General features: G+C 36.2%; 1 pseudogene; it reads right to left on the reverse strand.

Annotated features, from left to right (window-relative positions):
• Positions 1–499: 499 nt before the first annotated feature.
• On the reverse strand, positions 500–8,316 carry LOC128246418 (uncharacterized; annotated as a pseudogene).
• Positions 8,317–12,835: the final 4,519 nt, after the last annotated feature.

Here is a 12,835-nt window from a genome sequence, read left to right on the forward strand (position 1 = left end):
CAATCGATGAACGCAACATCTTCGGATATGTTCGGATCGTAATTCATTGCATAACAATATACATGAAGGCTATTGATCTTGTTATTGGTTGTATTGTATCCGCAGGTCCCGTAAAATATAGATCAACATTTTTAAAAGTGTTAGTTTATTATATTTTAAATATATTGGTACCAGAAGTGTTTCAATTTTACGTTTTAAAGTGATTTCAAGTGGTTGATCTTTTCCCGCGTTATTGTGACGTCATTTGAAAAAAAGTTTCCGGTTATAGTCGGGTCGTTCTATTTACAGAATGGGTAAGAACGGATTACTGAAAGGTTTTCTTAAATGAAATAAAGTATTTTTTTAACAATTCTTGAAATGAAATAATGAACTAGTGGTGTAAATATAAGGAATGAATTGCGGGGTTGATGCCATTATCGGGGATATGAACGCAATTGGGTTGGTCAAAGTACGCGTGGAGTCCTTCATTGACCAACCCAATTGCGTTCACACTCCGATAATGACATCAACCCCGCAATTCATTCCTTAAATGTCTATCAACTTCAATTTTAAGAGAGAAAAAATGATCACAGGTGTAATATATTAAAACCTAGTTGATACTTGTACTAGTTCAATTCTGACCATAGCTTAAACAAAGAAAGTATAGCAAATTATTTATATATGTAGACACTAAGACCAATTATCTGTAACAGTTCTATATGGAAATAAGAACCATTAGAATGTTCATAAGCACATGACTTACATACGCAGGAGTGGATATTATTTAACTTCTTTTCACACAAATACATAGCAAAACAGAGGAAAGTGACCCAGCTTACTAAGTAGTATAAAAGCCAATACATGTTTGCAAAATCTGAGGTATATATAAATGGGTAGAGATAAAGGATATGTGTTCTTCCATGAAACGTTCAAACCTACTGGATATATCTAGACCATTTAGCTAATTTCACTACAATAGCAGTTTAAGCAGGAGGAAGAAAACTGCACTCACTGAATCAATTATGTATTGTAAATCTGAATATCCTCCCCTTTAGTATCTTATTTATAAAACTATTTTGCAATAAACAGGTCCTATGAAATCAAACACAGAACTGCAAGGAGTTTTCCCTTTCATATCCGTGTTTTATAGGTGTGTTTTACTGTATATATTTACACGCAAAATATTATTGGCGCCGCACTGGAGTGCGCGCCTATTATGGAATGGGAATTTATTTTAGTTAGTGGTAGGAGCGGTTTTTAAGTTGATTGACAGTTGGGTTTTACTGTTATTTTATTATGATTAAAAATGCAAATGGATGGCGATTGCATGGGTGTTAAAAATGCTATTTATGGTTGAATAGATTGTCTTCAATTTATCTTCAAAACATTATATCGGAAGAACGACAAATAAGTTTAATAACTGTTCCCGTTTCGTTTACGTTTTCCGATTGGTTAACTGAAATGTCATGTGCCGGAAATGTAAACACTTAACATCTAATGGAAGCGATTCTTGCAGCGATCACGCCCAGTGGCAATAAGAATCCGAGTTATATCACCAACAATATCGTGTGTTCAGCAGTTGCCCTTTAAAAGTTGACGAACCACTCTATGGCAGCGGTCTGACTGCTGTGCCCCCTGTCTGTGTGTTCCCCGACCGTCCAACGGGACATGTCAACGGAACCCGTGGTGGCAGCGATGCTGAACCACCAGTACGGATTATTCTGGAAGCGAAACTCCGCCGTGGAGCCGGGGGTCGCTTCCAGACTAACAGAGCGAACGTGAGTGGCGCCAACATCTGCACCATTAATGGCAATGTTATCTGCTTCCTGAACAGTTATTGAATCGGAACCATCAAATCGCATAATGTATCTAACTCTCGCGCCTAGCTTCACAGCGTCCGTTAGCGCCACTTTAGAACCGGAAGTAACCGTGCCGGCTTTGTTGTGAGCCAGGACCTTCCGCCAAGGCCGCGTGTCTATGAACCACTTCACTGCCGTCGCAGTGGTGGCGCGGCTGTCCGCTGTCTACGTTGCTTCTCCGACGCGCAACTTCAGTGTTGTCTGTGTTCCAGTCGTTGTCACCATGCTCCAGTCCCAGACTCCTGTAGAATCAAACTCCTTGATGTTACTGTTGGCCTTCAAAACCTTGCTTATGATCATGGCGTTGACGTGGCCGCCGCGGACGCTCACCTGTTCGGGCTCCACGGACGTGTCACCAATCATGATCTTCACACGATGACCGCGCTCTGCAGCAGATCGCAGAATATCTAGCGAGCCCTGCAGCTCGTTTCCGGCCGAGTCGTGCTGATAAGCCAGCTGCCAACACGTGTCCGTGTACCTAGAGTATTACTTTTAATTATTACATTTTAAAATGACGTTTACAGTAGTTTATTATTATTACATTATAATAATCAACACATGGATATGACATTTTAAGAAAACTCAAAACTGACATACTTAAAATGAATTGTTTATAGATAGGCCCTATAATTTTAGTAAATAAAACAATTAATTGGCAATCTTATATTCATGAACAAAATGCAATATCATAGCCTGCAGCATACCGCCATTAGTTAGGTTTATATATTGCACCTACCACGTTATTTGCCTGTTTTCATTGGTGGCACCAACAGAGGTGTGTTCCCCTATTCTCCATCTAGACATGTAATGGCCTCCGTCTGAGGCGAAATTACTGAACCACCAATAGTCGTTGCCCTGGAACTCGATATTGGGCGGGGCTAAACTCTGACTGACATGCCAAACGGCCTGACCAACAACCAGGTTACCGGTATCGGAGATCTACAATGCAATTGTTGATACTTTGCATTGAATATATAAATGTATGGGGACGATTTGTAAGTGAGCTAGATACACATTATGTGTGCAAGTATGAATGCAGCTTGCTTAAAGTGACCCTCAAAATCAATGCATACACGTGTATTACAAACACAAAATTTTGGGTGATAAACCTTTAATTACTTACTAAATAATGCATTTATAGAAAATATTATTTACTGATAACAAGATTATAACCGTGTTCTTAATAGCTAAAAACGCAAAAATATTAAATGATTGGTGAATGCTAAAAGATTTACTGCAATCTCCTATCGTCTCATAAGGTAGAAATACCATGTTTTCTGCACCTTTCTTTCAAATTAAACTCGGTATCCTTCATAAGAACAATTGTTTTCGACATTTATTAATCCTTTTTGCTATATTTAAATAATTGTATTCATTGTGATAAATCTTGTTTTTGAGTAAGAGTGCATTTTTAAGGATAGTTTGGATGGGTAATCTAAACATTGAACTTGGGAGACATAACAATATTCAAAGACAAGATAGAAAATGTACACTCTGTAATTTAAACGATATTGAAGATGAATTTCATTTTGTATTAGTTTGTCCAATTTATAATGATATAAGGCAGAATTATATTCCTAGATATTATGTCAGACATCCTAGTATGGTAAAATTTATATCATTACTCAATTCTGACAATAAATCTCTGTTAGTAAGATTAGCTACTGTTTGTACCAAAGCTTTTAAAATAAGAGACTTGAACGTATAAATCACCCCTAAAGACCTCCTCACATTCACTTCTGCTAAATTAGTATTTTAAAGTTTGCTTTTTCTCTCTCGTGGTATTGTGTTACTCGACTGTAAGTAATATAATGCAAAATATTCTTTTTTTGTTTTTTTCATGCATGCAATATTGATTTGATTATGAATATTGAATTGATTAGGTGTATTTATTTTTGTGTTTATAACGATGAGCTGTATATGCTTAAGTTAAATAAACATTCTGTTCTGTTCTGTTCTGTTCTGTTCTGTTCCGGTAAAATTTTCTAATTATTTGTTTGAATAAGACTAATTATTTTATTCACAGACAAAATGTTTTAAAATTTGATATGAATTAATAGTTAACAATTCAATTAACATTTTTCTTATGATAAACAAGTTGCATTTAATTTAGATAGAAGTCTTGAAAACGGGATGTCATTACCTGTACGTTATCCATTTTTGCAGTGTAACCCAAACTCTCCAACACTCCACGAACGTCAGCGCCGTGTCTGACGTCAGTGATTACGTCATTCAAATGTCCATTCAAAGTAGTTCCGCCGCTCGTGTGTTTATATACGGATGGCCCGCTATCCCTTCATATAAAAAAGATGTAATATATCATGAGATATTTGCAGATTGTGCTACAAATAGAACGCTGCCATTGATGAATATTATAAGTTACGGGGTAAGTAGGTGACCCGATATGGGATATGCGGGGCATAGGAATTAAACCACATCGGGTGAGAGCGAAGCTCGAACCTGAATATGGTTTCCTGCGCCCCGTATATCCCATATCGGGTCACCTACTAACACCGTAATGTATATATCACGTCGACAACCTGTGCACATGTTTAAATGTTTTATTTAATCATCGGAATATTCATCGGAATCGGAAAATAGACGCCATTTTGGTACGACATAAATTTGGTGACCCAATATGGAAAAATATGGGGTCACCGCGTGACCTGTCCTGGACCAATGGCGTTGCGTCATTTATGTTGGAGGCGTGATATTGTTCAATACATTTCCTACATATTGAACGCTGTCCTACATCTTACCTCGTTGTGTTTAATATGGTTTCCTGCGCCCCGTATATCCCATATCGGGTCACCTACTAACACCGTAGATAGATAGATTTATTTCGGCATAGGAAGCATATACATAGTTAACAACATAACATAGGATAAAATAATGAGCATTATTAAATACTATATCACATACGAGAAAACTATGACATACACACCAACACCAAGGATAACACAAAAAAGGGCAAGCCCTTATTTCCATTGTGGTCCTTGGTATTGGCGGCATGACACAGAGAGGCGGACCTAAATATAATCATGTTTAAAAGTACTATTGAGTCATAAAAATGTATATCACAGTCAAATCTTGATTTAGTGACACTCCTGTTTGCAGCTAGGATTTAAAACACATTTCTAAAATTGTAAAAAGATATTAGCAAACAATTTAAAATCCTGAGCCGAAATAGGTAAAAACAATTTTAAATACTGTTCATAAGATGCCTTTTGATGGCAACCTTAAAACTTTGTAACCTGTTGATCTCCGTTAACTCTACAGGTAAATCATTCCATAGTTTAATTCCAGAGAAAGCAAAGGACTTAGAACCATGACTTTTGACTTTAGGTAGACAATACCCACCCTTTTGACTAAGTCTTGTACTATAATTATGTACGGAATCTTGCGAAATAAAGTGTTCACCCATGTAATCCGGAGACAGGCCATTTTTTATCTTAAAAACATGACACAACATTATCTGTTCAACTCTTCTGTGGACCGGCAACCAGCTAAAGGACTTAAAGTGGGATGGGTCAATATGGGCTCTGGAATCCAAGTCAAGTACAAATCTCATTATTTTATTTTGACAAGTTTGTAACTTATTTTTTAAAGACTGTGTCAAGCTATTATACCAAACAGAGCATGCGTAGTCATAGTGACACTGAATTAGAGACATAACCAGAAGTTTCTTGGTATGCTGAGTAAGAAACTCTTTCTTGCGGTAAAGAAATTTTAACCGAGAGTTGGCCTTCTTAAGAACAGACTCGGCCATGGAGCAAAATGACAGATTTTGGTCTATAGTAATCCCAAGATACTTGATAGATGAAGTTGATTCAATGGATGTACCAGAACAGGTTATATGCAGGTTAGATTGTGACCTAAGCTTTTGCTTGGACCCAAATAAAATTGACTCGGTTTTACCCAAGTGCAGTGACAACTTATTGTCCACTAACCATTGGCTGACCAATAATGACCGTTATGTATATATCACGTCGACAACCTCTGCACATGTTTAAATGTTTTATTTAATCATCGGAATATTCATCGGAATTGGAAAATAGACGCCATTTTGGTACGACATAAATTTGGTGACCCAATATGGAAAAATATGGGGTCACCGCGTGACCTGTCCTGGACCAATGGCGTTGCGTCATTTATGTTGGAGGCGTGATATTGTTCAATACATTTCCTACATATTGAACGCTGTCCTACATCTTACCTCGTTAGTCCGCCCGGTTAGCTCAATCGGTAGAGCGTTGGACTCTGAATCGGACAACCCGGGTTCGATTCCCGGGCGGGCCAGGTCACTTCTGTTGTGATTGGTTATGAAATCCTTTCTACGACCATTCGCACTGTACCACTGCCCATGGCATGTACAGAAGTTGTCAGTTCCTTGCAGAGGTGAAGGCACCTAGTACTGGTTCTGGTGTGCGGTGGTCGAACTGTCACCTTGGGACCCTTCAATGTGCTCACGCCGGGACCCGGAGTATAAACTACTAACACCACATCTTACCTCGTTGTGTGCCGGCAGGAGAGGGGGGTCAAACTCCACGGCAAATTTATTTGCGCGTACGTGAAAAACATCAGCGACCATGGAAGATAAATTACTTAAAAAGTCAGATCTTTCTACCAACTAGACGATTTTCTTCAGTTTATGGACACATTACATATTTTGGAACTCGAAATCGTGGCAACGGGTTAGGAATGTGCACGGTAATTAGATACAAGCTTTTAGTCCGGTTAATACGAGCTCTGGCTTTCGGAGCTCCTCGGCCATTTTTATCGAAAACAACCTCGGATGTATTTGGACGGTTTACATACTCAAAAAGTGGTTAGTTTAAGTCCGCTGCAAGTAGATCGCGTAGTAAATTTATTTAGCAGTTAAACTTTATGACCTAACTCTTGTGAATCTTAATTACGTTTGCAATAATGCACTTCACTGGCAATCAATTTAAACTTAGATCAATAAATACAACTCTAAAACACTACATTCCATTAATGATATAATTCAAAAATTTACGAACTACTTCAACTGGTGTACAGGTATACATCCGAGGTTGTTTTCGATAAAAATGGCCGAGGAGTTCCGAATACGAGCTCTGTATGTAAATATTCTTACTGCAATGATTGACTTCAGACTAACCTCACAAACCACTTGATCTGCCATGTTAAGAAGTTCGCACCTGCCGATACGTGGTTGCCGACGTAATAACGCATCATTTGGAAACGTCCAGTCGTGCAAACGTTGAGGAACCACCAGTACGCATTTCCTTGGAAAGATTTCCACGAAGCTTTACTGATGTGAAACAAGGCCTGTCCGCAGATATTATCCCCGACAGTATGGAGGTTTTGGACGCTCGTGAAGTAATCATCCTTCATCTGTATTCTGACGTCACTTCCGGTCATGGCCGCGGAGATGAGGTCAGACTTGGAACCAAATGTGACCACACCATCCGTGCCAGTTGTGAGAATATGCGTCCAGTTTTGGTGACACGAACCTGTTGTAAGTTCAAGTATCTTTAGAACAGTAAAAGTTGGACTATGTTCCGATGTGTCAATATGATTTCATTAATTGTGCCAAATTCATTTCTATTTTCACCTAATAACTGTCTGACAATTATATAGACTAGTACCCTCATTCTCTTTTCTTCAAAAGCAAATAAATTTTTAACGATACCAGTCTAACACATATATACATCTATTTAAAGCACAATAGAGGATAGTTGTTTGTTTTAGTGTATGATCGAAATATATTTCACCGAATGAGCACCAAAAACTATATTTTACGTGTGGCGTAGCCAAAAGAAATATATATACTTTTTACACTCCTAAATGATTTTCCACACTATATTACGTAATAAAAAAATCCGTAAAATGCATTTTAGAAGCCATGAACGAGTACCTTTAAATAGATGATACAGCATCAAATTTATGTTCGAGCAGTTGTTTTCGTCTATAATGTTTTGTACGAAAACAAATGTTCGAGCAATCAACTTCAAGAAAACGTTTGATAAACAGGAAAACTATGTTTTATAAAGGTTTATTTAACAGGAATATCCTCATCTAAACATAATGATATGCAACCTTTCTAAATATTAAATAATCATTTTTGACAAAATTCACTTGTTCAAGAATGAGATATTTTGAAGTTACTACAATTAATTTTAAACTTGTTCTTAAAGTTCATATATTCACTCCTGAGTTTGCAGTGAAAATATTTTAACTGTTGTTATTTCACTGATAAAACTCTATATTTCATCGAAAAGCATGAAAGAAATCGAATACGTACATGACAAGCTTAGGACACTTGTAGGAATAAAGACCATCGCCAAGACGAAGGTATTCACATAATCCGTCCTCGCCATTTTTAGTCTGAGCACCACTGTATAAAAGTACGTTTAATATGTCAATAGTTTTTTGCTAGCAATGCAACAAAATATGTTTTTAAATGCCGTTTTTCGTCTAAGTTTGAGGTTTTATAGGGAAGTTTATGGCTACGTTTTTCGTCTAAGTTTGAGGTTTTATAGGGAAGTTTATGGCTACAAGCCGGATGCGTTTCGGTTGTTTGATATTTATTTAGATAAACACTAGGATCAGCAAAACATTTCAAAATGGGATCAATAAAACGTGCAAATTGTTTATGCCTGAATACGATTAGGCCAAAAATATAATGTTCGTTTATGATATCACTGGTCCCGAAAAAAGGGTATGGTTGTGGGTATTTTTTATTGTTTAGGTAAAGTTTTGCCTGAGTATCATTGCCTAAGACCTTTACCAATGAACTAGCTAGATTGCACTAAAAACAATACAAGTACACGTCTCTCCGAAGCAAAAAATTAAAGCTTCCAAAAAGCTGTCAGTCACATGTGACAGTATTTGTTGTTGTTGTTTTATTTGGTTGGAAATGTTCTAGTTCCATGTGATTCTGTTGTGGAACACATCAGCCATCTCCGCTATACGACAAGTTGTGGTCAGACACAACTAAATAAATTTCATATATATTATAACGTCAATTGACCAATTTGCACGCAATATTACACTGATTTCCAGTCCTTCACGACCCCAACACCATACATGGGGAGCAAGCTTTCCTTGTAAACTAAACATTGAACAACGTAAGAAAAAAACCGTTACGTTTCTTATAAGAAAAATAAAACCTAACAAATGTGTATTCGGTAAAATGGCCATATACGGTGTAGGAATACCAAACAATGCGGTGAAAATATAAACAAAAAAGTAGATCAAGAAGATCCAGCATGTTCAGCCTGTTTCTAAAATCACAAACCATTTAGCTTCAAAACCTGTAAAGATGAAAAGTATCCACTGGTCTGAGATTGTATAACCATTCTTTATATCACCGGATTGTGCTATTTAAAAAGAAAAGTAAGGCATTTAACAGTGAGTAGGCACTTCCTAATTCGTGTAATTTGTCCTTGTTTTAAAGAAAAATGGCCGAGGGGCTCCTTTTGATCGGAAAAAGATGTATCCAGAAAAAAAGGAAATAAACGTAAAAAAACATTGTCCGATGGCAATACAAATACAGACACTAAGGTTGGACGGGGAAATAATAGGGTAAGTTAACTGTATTTTATTTCAATAAATTATGGCTGAACGGAAAATAATATGACATATTAATTGTATTTGATTTCAATAAATTAAGCTTGGACGGGTAAAAAATTCGGTTGTTTAAATGCATTTTAAATCGCTTTCTATTTTTAGTAAAGATCTGATTCAATACTCTTGTTCGATGTACATGAAATATTATCTAAAATACGATTAGTTTATTGCCTAAAACATTATACAATGTGCATAGCATATAACATACAATATAATGAATGGAGAAAGTACAAATTCAATTCAATTCAATTCAATATCTTTCTGGAGCATTTTAACATGAATGATATAACATCCTATAGTTGTTAGAGTGTTGTTATAAAAAATAGAAATGTAGCTAAATGTGTTAGTATAATTACATTAAATAGCAGCAATTTATGTATAAAATGAAATACGTGTAATGTGAAATAAAACCTTAGCGGGTTAGCAAAGTAGATATATGTTGCTAATGTTAATGTGTTATTCATTGTGTTACAACTTAACATGGATTCAAATTTAATTAACGTTGGCCAGTGGCAAAAAATGGGGCTTAAATAGAAATAGAAATAGATAATTAACCCTTAGGCTGCTGATGGCAATTTTAAAGGCTTTGCAAACAGCTTGGAACCAGACCAGACACCGAGTAACTCGGCGCCTGGTCATGTTCCAAGCTGTTTGCCACTCAGTCAATATATCCCCAAAGTTTTAAGTAAATTGAAAGAAATTTAGAATAAACCAGACGACATTTTTTAGCAGACGACAATTTACCCAGCATGCAAAGGGTTAATTAACCAAACAAGAAACAAACACTTTTGTTACGCCTTAGTGACAAACCTACTAGTCACTTACTCAAAACACATTAGTCTCGTCAACAGAGCGTTGAGTTTTTATGACAAAAAGTAAGTCTCAGTTCAATTAACAAAGATTTGTAAACAGAGATAAATCCTGACAGTTTTTACGTATACTGAAAAGTTGCTCACGTATGAAGCATGTAACAACATATTCATCTAAGTCAAATTCAATTTGATTAATGTATACGAATTTCGTAAACATAAGAATTGTTTCCTGTTCGAAAATATGGTTTGTTTTCTGATCCATTCCCTGTTAAAATCAACCAATCTTCCTTAATAAAAACAAATTAACTGACCAAAACAAAACATAATATTTCGGCGAATTAAAAAAAAAGACAAAACTGGAAAACACTAAAAAATACGGTTTCTAATTAAGTCATCTATATTCACGTATACATATATGATTTCGCGATATGAGTTGCCATGCTATGATAAAAATATAAGTTTACAATTGTTTTAATTCACCGAAAAGGATGAATAAATGTCGAAGTTCTTATGAAGGAAAACGGGTTTAATTTGAAAGAAAGGTGCAGAAACACGGTATTTCTACGTTATGAGACGATAGTTGCTCACTGTAAATATTTAGGACCCACCAATCATTTAATATTTGTGCGTTTCAACCTACACGGTTAATAAAAAAATAAAAAATAAAATATTTTTTTAGAAATCCATAAATGCATTATTTAGTTAGTAGTTAAAGGTGTATCACTCAAAATTTATGTTTGGTGCACTTGTGTATGCATTTGTATGCAAAATTCTGAATGTTATCATGGACCGTCCCAATGCGTTACAAGTACATGTGTTTACCGATAGATTGCATGTTAGTTTAAAGTACAATTAGCAAATACATAAATTACATACATGATAATTAAGGATTGAGGAGATAGCTAAGAGCTAATATTTATACCTCTCTCCGTATCTGTCATTTTATAAAGTCAACAATGTAAAACAACTTTTTTACCGAAATTAAATACAAGGCAATGTAATTAGAGGGTTGTAATAATTGCGTCACTTGTAAAAAGAAACAATATGTTTGTTGTTATAACGAAAGCAACACATGTAAGCATACATGTAAACAATGCTTTGACACGTGTAAGTTTAGTTTACAGTAATCATATATTGTATTGGCTGATTTGTAAATAACAACACATACAAAATATACATACCCATACACATACAAATACATCTCACAGTCGGCAACAGGAATAAACAACAATAGTTTCAACCATTCTCAGGCGTCATTGTAATGCACAAGTATTTGTAACAACGCCCCCCCCCCGCCCCAGGTTCGGTGGTATACCGGTGATAGCCGGGGAAATGGGCCGTGTTTTTACCTTTCAGGTGGCCCCGCAGTGCCGGGTGAATGCGGTGGTTTTGTCTTCGCGTAAAATATAGCGGGGAATGGGCCTTACCTAAGGTCCCTTGGGTGCGGGGGCATTTGGCGGGGATTTTACGATCAGTTTATCCACGCAGTGCGCGGATTTTAGCCGGGGTTGGCTGGACCGAAAGTCCAAGTCCCCGTTATTCCCCGGACCTTGGGGCCGTGGTTACAATTGACTGGTGCATAACGTAAAACAAAAGGAAAGAAGAAAAAAAAACAATAACATATATTTTACTAACGTTCCAGATCAATATTATTGTGTTTAAGGGCGAAACTCAAAAAGAAACTCTTCGTTAATTTTAATTAAGTTTGGACTTCAGCAAAAATCATCCTGTTTTGATCTTTTGTTTTATTTTCTATTCCAAATAATAGCTCTAGTGGATCTACTTAAAGGGACTAGACACCAGATGGTCCAGATGGTCCAAAGATCGGCAAATACAGTATTTCTTCAAAACATGCCTAGATGTGCAATGCGATCTAGTTCAATGGAGGCCGATAATACATCATTTTACATGATTAAAAAAATAAACGCAACAATCATATTCCTGTCTCATCTATGTTTCCCCGTTTAAAAATAGCGTTTTTTTCTAGTTGAAATCATATCTGTTTATGAGTAGATTTTGAACTTTTAAAGGGACTAGACACCAGATGGTCCAAAAATCGGCAAATACAGTATTTCCACAAAACAAGCTTAAAAATGCCAAAGAGAACTAGTAGAAGGTCGATAACACATAATTTTACATTATTGAAATAAACGCAACAATCAATTTGCATCTCGTCTGTGTTTCCACGTTTAACAATAGCGTGTAATGGTTTCCCAGTTTAAATCATATATGTTTATGAGTACAGATAAATATACGCTATTTTTAAACTAACTAGGATTTACATGGTGGACAATCCCAGTTAATTTGGATTTGGAAACATGTGCGAAAACTGCGAGAGATGCATGTCTTGTAAGCGATGTGACAAATCAGTAAGTAACTTCAATGATTTATTGCGTTGTACACAACGATGTAAATTTTATGTTAGTGTATGACAATTTTCTCTTCTTTTCTTGCATTTGTATCATCTGGTGTCTGATCCCTTTAAGCGTGATAATGTTACCGCTCTAAACATGAAGAATTTTATTTACTGTGTTTTCTATGCTGTTATACCAAGTAATATGTCCTTGCATA

This window comes from Mya arenaria, chromosome 9, assembly GCF_026914265.1.
Source record: "Mya arenaria isolate MELC-2E11 chromosome 9, ASM2691426v1".
Taxonomy (NCBI): domain Eukaryota; kingdom Metazoa; phylum Mollusca; class Bivalvia; order Myida; family Myidae; genus Mya; species Mya arenaria.